The sequence below is a fragment of the Palaemon carinicauda genome, chromosome 44 (assembly GCF_036898095.1).
Source record: "Palaemon carinicauda isolate YSFRI2023 chromosome 44, ASM3689809v2, whole genome shotgun sequence".
In the NCBI taxonomy this organism is placed as follows: Eukaryota; Metazoa; Arthropoda; class Malacostraca; order Decapoda; family Palaemonidae; genus Palaemon; species Palaemon carinicauda.
The window spans coordinates 32,519,946-32,527,445 of NC_090768.1; the positions used below are offsets into that span (position 1 = coordinate 32,519,946).

The 7,500-nt window shown below is 31.5% G+C and overlaps 1 protein-coding gene across 1 annotated transcript in view; it reads left to right on the plus strand.

Moving 5' to 3' along the window:
* The first annotated feature begins 4,244 nt into the window (after positions 1 to 4,244).
* Positions 4,245 to 7,500, plus strand: part of LOC137634545 (uncharacterized) — a 469,969-nt gene continuing 466,713 nt past the window's right edge. Inside the window, exon 1 of the mRNA XM_068366997.1 lies at positions 4,245 to 4,250. The gene's annotated coding sequence lies outside the window, so the exon portion shown is untranslated. The remainder of the gene's footprint in view (positions 4,251 to 7,500) is intronic.

The following is a 7,500-nucleotide window of genomic DNA, read 5'->3' on the forward strand; positions in this document are numbered from 1 at the left end:
AACTATTAAACTTCAATACTATTCACGCATATATATATATATATATATATATATATATATATATATATATATATATATATATATATATATACATACTGGTTATATACATATACATACATACATACACACATATATATATAATCTATATATATATATAAATATATATACTTATATATATGTATATATACACAATCACTATGTGTATGTATGTATATATTATGTATAAATACACACATTTGATATACGGTATATATATCTAGCTCTCTCTCTCTCTCTCTCTATATATATATATATATATATATGTATATAAATAAATAAATTATATATATAAATATATATATATATATATATATAAATTATATCCCTTATATATAATAATGAGCAAGTATTTGGCTACATATATAACTATTTGGTCTCTCCCAATCCCTCGAGAGCGAGAGAGATGAGAGGGAGTAGCCATACCATGGTAAGAGGGGGGTTGTAGTTAAGAAAGGGGGAGGGGGTTGGGAAAGGTTGAATATATATATATATATATATATATATATATATATATATATATATATATATATATATATATATATATATATATATATATATGCGTGCATATCTATCTAAATGATATATCGTTTCATTCCTATATCTGTCTGCAACATTGCCACAACCTGAATACGAATCCTGGCAAAACTCGTTTGTAAACAAACCAATAAAAGCTTTTGCTCCAACGGATAATTAAAACTTTTGTCATGTTCTCCAGAGGTCTAAGCTGGGCGGATGGGGAAAATTAACCTTGCAAATATAAAGGATGGGAAAAATTAACCTTGCAAATATAAAAGATGGGAAAAATTAACCTTGCAAATATAAAGGATGGGAAAAATTAACCTCGCAAATATAAAGGATGGGAAAAATTAACCTTGCAAATATAAAGGATGGGAAAAATTAACCTCGCAAATATAAAGGATGGGGAAAATTAACCTCGCAAATATAAAGGATGGGAAAAATTAACCTCGCAAATATAAAGGATGGGAAAAATTAACCTCGCAAATATAAAGGATGGGAAAAATTAACCTTGCAAATATAAAGGATGGGAAAAATTAACCTCGCAAATATAAAGGATGGGGAAAATTAACCTCGCAAATATAAAGGATGGGGAAAATTAACCTCGCAAATATAAAGGATGGGAAAAATTAACCTCGCAAATATAAAGGATGGGAAAAATTAACCTTGCAAATATAAAGGATGGGAAAAATTAACCTCGCAAATATAAAGGATGGGAAAAATTAACCTTGCAAATATAAAGGATGGGAAAAATTAACCTCGCAAATATAAAGGATGGGGAAAATTAACCTCGCAAATATAAAGGATGGGAAAAATTAACCTCGCAAATATAAAGGATGGGAAAAATTAACCTCGCAAATATAAAGGATGGGGAAAATTAACCTCGCAAATATAAAGGATGGGAAAAATTAACCTTGCAAATATAAAGGATGGGAAAAATTAACCTTGCAAATATAAAGGATGGGGAAAATTAACCTTGCAAATATAAAGGATGGGAAAAATTAACCTTGCAAATATAAAGGATGGGAAAAATTAACCTAGGATGGGAAAAATTAACCTTGCAAATATAAAGGATGGGAAAAATTAACCTTGCAAATATAAAGGATGGGAAAAATTAACCTTGCAAATATAAAGGATGGGGAAAATTAACTTTGCAAATATAAAGGATGGGGAAAATTAACCTTGCAAATATAAAAGATAGGAAAAATTAACCTTGCAAATATAAAGGATGGGAAAAATTAACCTTGCAAATATAAAAGATGGGAAAAATTAACCTTGCAAATATAAAGGATGGGAAAAATTAACCTTGCAAATATAAAGGATGGGAAAAATTAACCTTGCAAATATAAAGGATGGGGGAAAATTAACCTTGCAAATATAAAGGATGGGAAAAATTAACCTTGCGAATATAAAGGATGGGAAAAATTAACCTTGCAAATATAAAGGATGGGAAAAATTAACCTTGCAAATATAAAGGATGGGAAAAATTAACCTTGCAAATATAAAGGATGGGAAAAATTAACCTTGCAAATATAAAGGATGGGAAAAATTAACCTTGCAAATATAAAGGATGGGGAAAATTAACTTTGCAAATATAAAGGATGGGGAAAATTAACCTTGCAAATATAAAAGATAGGAAAAATTAACCTTGCAAATATAAAGGATGGGAAAAATTAACCTTGCAAATATAAAAGATGGGAAAAATTAACCTTGCAAATATAAAGGATGGGAAAAATTAACCTTGCAAATATAAAGGATGGGAAAAATTAACCTTGCAAATATAAAGGATGGGGGAAAATTAACCTTGCAAATATAAAGGATGGGAAAAATTAACCTTGCGAATATAAAGGATGGGAAAAATTAACCTTGCAAATATAAAGGATGGGAAAAATTAACCTTGCAAATATAAAGGATGGGAAAAATTAACCTTGCAAATATAAAGGATGGGAAAAATTAACCTTGCAAATATAAAGGATGGGAAAAATTAACCTTGCAAATATAAAGGATGGGGAAAATTAACCTTGCAAATATAAAGGATGGGGAAAATTAACCTTGCAAATATAAAGGATGGGAAAAATTAACCTTGCAAATATAAAGCTTTTAAGTCTTCCCTCTAAATGGCTTAGTTCATGAAGGGAAAAAACTGCATTGGAGAGATGATGATCAGAACATTGAAGTTACTCCTTTCTCAAGTGTCCCTTTAAGCATTACGACGTAGCTTTGTTCGCCAGCTGAAATACCGCAGAGTCCAGTCAATAGCTCACTGGGACTAACCTTGAACTCGGGAATATTTTTCTCAGTGGTGTCTCTTTTCCAAATTATTTTTCCAGAGAAGGCTTCGTTAATGAGGTGATGTGGTCAACAGCAAGACTTTATCATTTTCATAAAATTTAAAGAGATGAATTTCCTTTTATTTCGTAGTTTTCAGAGAAGTCATGAGGATATTTAAAGCTTTCTTCGTCTGTGAAATTCAAACATTACCGTGTGATGTAGAATGCATTGGTTCCCTGTTCAAATATCATAAATGTAAATATTTTTATGTGTAAATAAAACAGGTATATGAATATGATTAGTTATATTTCAAGTAAATATATATATTTGTTGATGAGGAAAACGTGTTGACACCAAGGAATAAATGGAGAAAATTGAATGTATTTCTGCTGTTATCCAGAAAACTATCTGCAGGACAGTCTGTAAGAGGAAAGGCTGTCTTTGATTTTTGAACACCCTTGGGACGAAGTCTATTCATTATATATATAATATATATATATATATATATATATATATATATATATATATATATATATATATATATAGATAGATAATATATATATATATATATATATATATATATATATACATATTTGTATATATACATATATATAAACATACATATATACATACATACATATATACATATATACATACATATATACATACACACACACACATATATATATATAATATGTGTGTGTGTGTGTGCGCGCGCGCGCGCGCTTTTTCAACACAGCTTCTCTCTTAAGTAATTTACATTAAAAACGATTACCTTAGTGGCGTCAATATGTTTCCTATAGGAATCCTCGTATTTCCTCAACTTCTCTAGGTTTTCAGGTGTAAGCTTTTGGTTAAAGTAACCCTAATTATTCTTATGTCTTTATCAAGTGATTACTGGTTAACATATACCATCTACATATGATCAATTATATTGAGATTATATTCTAAAATTAGATATTAAAAACTAAAAATCAAAAGGTGAATTTTTTCAAATTTCAGAGATCCTCTGATTAGAGAGAGGATAATGGCTGATTTTATATTTATATACATATATGCTGTGTATACATAGATACATGCGCACACACTAAACGCATGAACAAGATCTGTACCACACCACATTATCCTTGATGCTTTCTGCTTGAAGGGAGCGTATAATTGCAGGCAATCGCCTTTAATGTAAATTACACACACACACACACACACACACACACACACATATATATATATATATATATATATATATATGTGTGTGTGTGTGTATGTATAAATGATATATATATATATATATATATATGTATATATATATACATATATATATATATACATATATATATATGTATATATATATATACATATATACATATACATATATGTGTGTGTGTGTGTGTGTGTGTGTGTGTGTGTACAAGTTAAAGTCAAACGACCACAGATTGGTGAGAAGTAAAATTTATCCATATCTAAGAAGAGAGAGAGGAAATCTAATTCTAACAAAGAAAATAAACACCCATGTAATATGAGAAAAATCTAATGAGTTTAGTTTAGTAATACTAATAGGTACTCCCAGTTACATGGTGAAATGGAAGTAAGTAGAGAAGAAATTGGCAGTAATTTAACAAAATTTGTATTGGAATCAGCATAATAGGTGGAAAAAATCTTAAATAAGATCCAGTAAAACTATCAGAAAACATCAAAGAACCAAACAAAGAAGAGAATGGAAATGAGGGTAAAATAAAAAAGATGAAATACATTTAGCAGAAGGATCCGAAACAATAAATAGACTAAAAACCCAAAATATTCATAAATACAATTAGACAAAATTTGAGGAAACATTAAAGAAAGGAAGAAATAAGACGCTAACAGATTTTTGCTCTGAAGGATAAATATGGAAATACTATCAATAAAAGAGATGGAGTGATAAATATTGCAGAGGATTTTCATACAATGCTCTACAATATTATTGTATTCCAACCCTAGTTGGAAAAGCAGGATGCTATAAGCCCAGGGGCCCCAACAGGGAAAATAGCCCAGTGAGGAAAGGAAACAACAAAAAATAGAATATTTTAAGAATAGTAACATTAGAATAAATATTTCCTATATAAACTATAAAAACTTTAACAAAACAAGAGGAAGTGAAACTAGATAGAACAGTGTGCCCGAGTGTACCCTCAAGTAAGAGAACTCTAACCCAAGACAGTGGAAGACCATGGTACAGAGGCTATGGCACTACCCAAGACTAGAGAACAATGGTTTGATTTTGGAGTGTCCTTCTCCAAGAAGAGCTGCTTACCAGGGCTAAAGAGTCTCTTCTACCCTTACCAAGAGGAAAGGAGAGATATAAGAAATACCTATGCCTATATAAATAATGAAACATTCGAGTTGGTACTAAAAGTAACAGTAAAAGAAATCAAGAAAGCATTAAAAGACATGAAAAGAGACAAAGCAGCAGGAGAAGATGACCTAACAACTGATTTATTAATAGATGAAGGAGATTTCATAGAAGTAAAACTTGCTGACCTTAACATAAAATGTCTGCGAGAATACTCCATCCCTACAGCTTGGAAAAACTTTGTAATTATGATAATTCACACAAGGGAGACATAATAAACCTGAAAAATTACCACCCAATACGTTTACTCTCTGTACTACATAAAATATTTACTGATCATATCAGGCCGAATAGAAAGACAGCTAGACATTAATTATCCAAGAGAGCAGGTAGATTTAGAAGAGGGTTTTCAACAACTACCTATTTCCATGTAACTATCCAGCTAAGGGATAAATGAACAGGGTATAACAAACCACTAAGTATGGCTTTTATATATTATGAGAAAGCTTTTGATTCTGTGAAAACTTCAACAATAATGATACAATGAATAAGTTTGTGTGGAAAAAAAAAAAACTTTGTTTGTGTTGTGAAAAATACATGTTACATTCAAAATTGTCAATTATATTCATTGTAAAATTCAGTTAGTAAGCCTCAAGCTACCCCAAAGAAATAACTTAATCTGTTATTGTTTCTCTTAACAGGTAATTGCAACAATACTCTACACAGTAAGGAGTCAATAAGGGGTTTAACGAGTACTGTGAGCAATGAGATCCGCTACAAACAACACTGTTGATGGGCTTGGAGATGCTAGCTAGAATTGCAGTCACGCAGTAGAGGAGCCTAATTTGTACATTTCCTGAACCTGTGGGGCATGTGAAATACTGGACTGCAACAATGGGATTCAAAAGTGAAGAAAATGTGTTTATTGATCCTATGTACACTTCTGACAATAATTAAAACTTGAGGGGATGTGATATACAGATATCAATCTTGTGATCAGATGTTTTAGAGTTTTTAGTGATGGGGATTCTTAGGATATTAGTGCAGTGGACACGTTAGTGAAAAGAAAACCATACGATTGAATAGATAGTCGTAGATTTTTGTCCAGACTCTGCTCACTCACTGTATGGATCTTGAACCGAAATGTGGTAGGGCTTTCCATTAAGCTTGAAGTTTTCTCATATCATAGGCCTGGAAATTTGTCTTGATACTGTGTACGATCTTTAGCTGTCCCTTTTGAGTGTAGCACTGAGGATAATAAGGTTTTTCTCAATATATTACATAATTTTTTTGTCTCTCTGACGTAAAGGGGAGAATGTAGAGACAGGTCCATTGTGTTTGTGCAACCTTGTTTTATAATCCTTTTGATTTTACCTCAAGCTCATTCAAATTGCATTTGAATTTAGCTTAAATATATACACTGTTATGTTGGTCCTTAATCATATATATATATATATGTGTGTGTGTGTGTGTGTGTGTGTGTGTGTGTGTGTGTGTGTGTATTAGATATGTAGAGGATTGATTCCTAAGGGGTTCAGTATGGAGATATTGATGTCTCTCCTTCTGATTTTGTAGATCTGTATTTTCATATCAGTTTACCTGTTTTTTTCTTCTTCAATTTTGTAATAAACGTATGTTGTTCTTAACCCCCTTTCAATAGGCTTTTTCAAGCGATATGTCCCTCGTTCAAGCCTGTGATGTTATTTCTTTTCCTCTCCTAATGTTCAATTACCTTTAAATAAAAAAAAATGTCTTACCTAGAAAGCATACAGCTCCTCTTATTTAGGACTCTGTGCATAGCACTACAAAGAGAAACGAGGAACCCAAGAAAGATAAATAAGGAAATCTGAGGTTCTAGCTGGGTCCCCTTGCCCATTATAAAATCAAGGGGTGGTGCCCTGTGCCCAGATTTATGGGTATTCCATCGTTTCATTTTTTCGCGTAATGAACGCTGGTGTGGTTGGCATTCGGACACTAGGCAGTCTGTGTGCTACATCTGGCCACAGTCCGCAAACCACTACGATGAAAACCCTTCAAAGACAAGGAATAGACGAGTCTTATGTAAGAAAATTTGAAGAGATCTATTAAGAAAATACAGCAATCCTAAAACTGCATAAAGATACTAAGAAAATTCCGACTGAGAAAGGAGTCAGAGAGGGAGACTCCATCTCTCCTAGATTATTCACAGAGTACGAAGAAGTTTTAAAGAAATTAGATTGGAAAAATGTAGGAATGCATTAAAAAATTAAGATTTGAAGATGATATAGCTGTGTTTAGTGAATCATGGGAGGAATTGCTAAAGATGATAAAAGATTTGAATAGAGAAAGCAGCAATGTAGGACTGA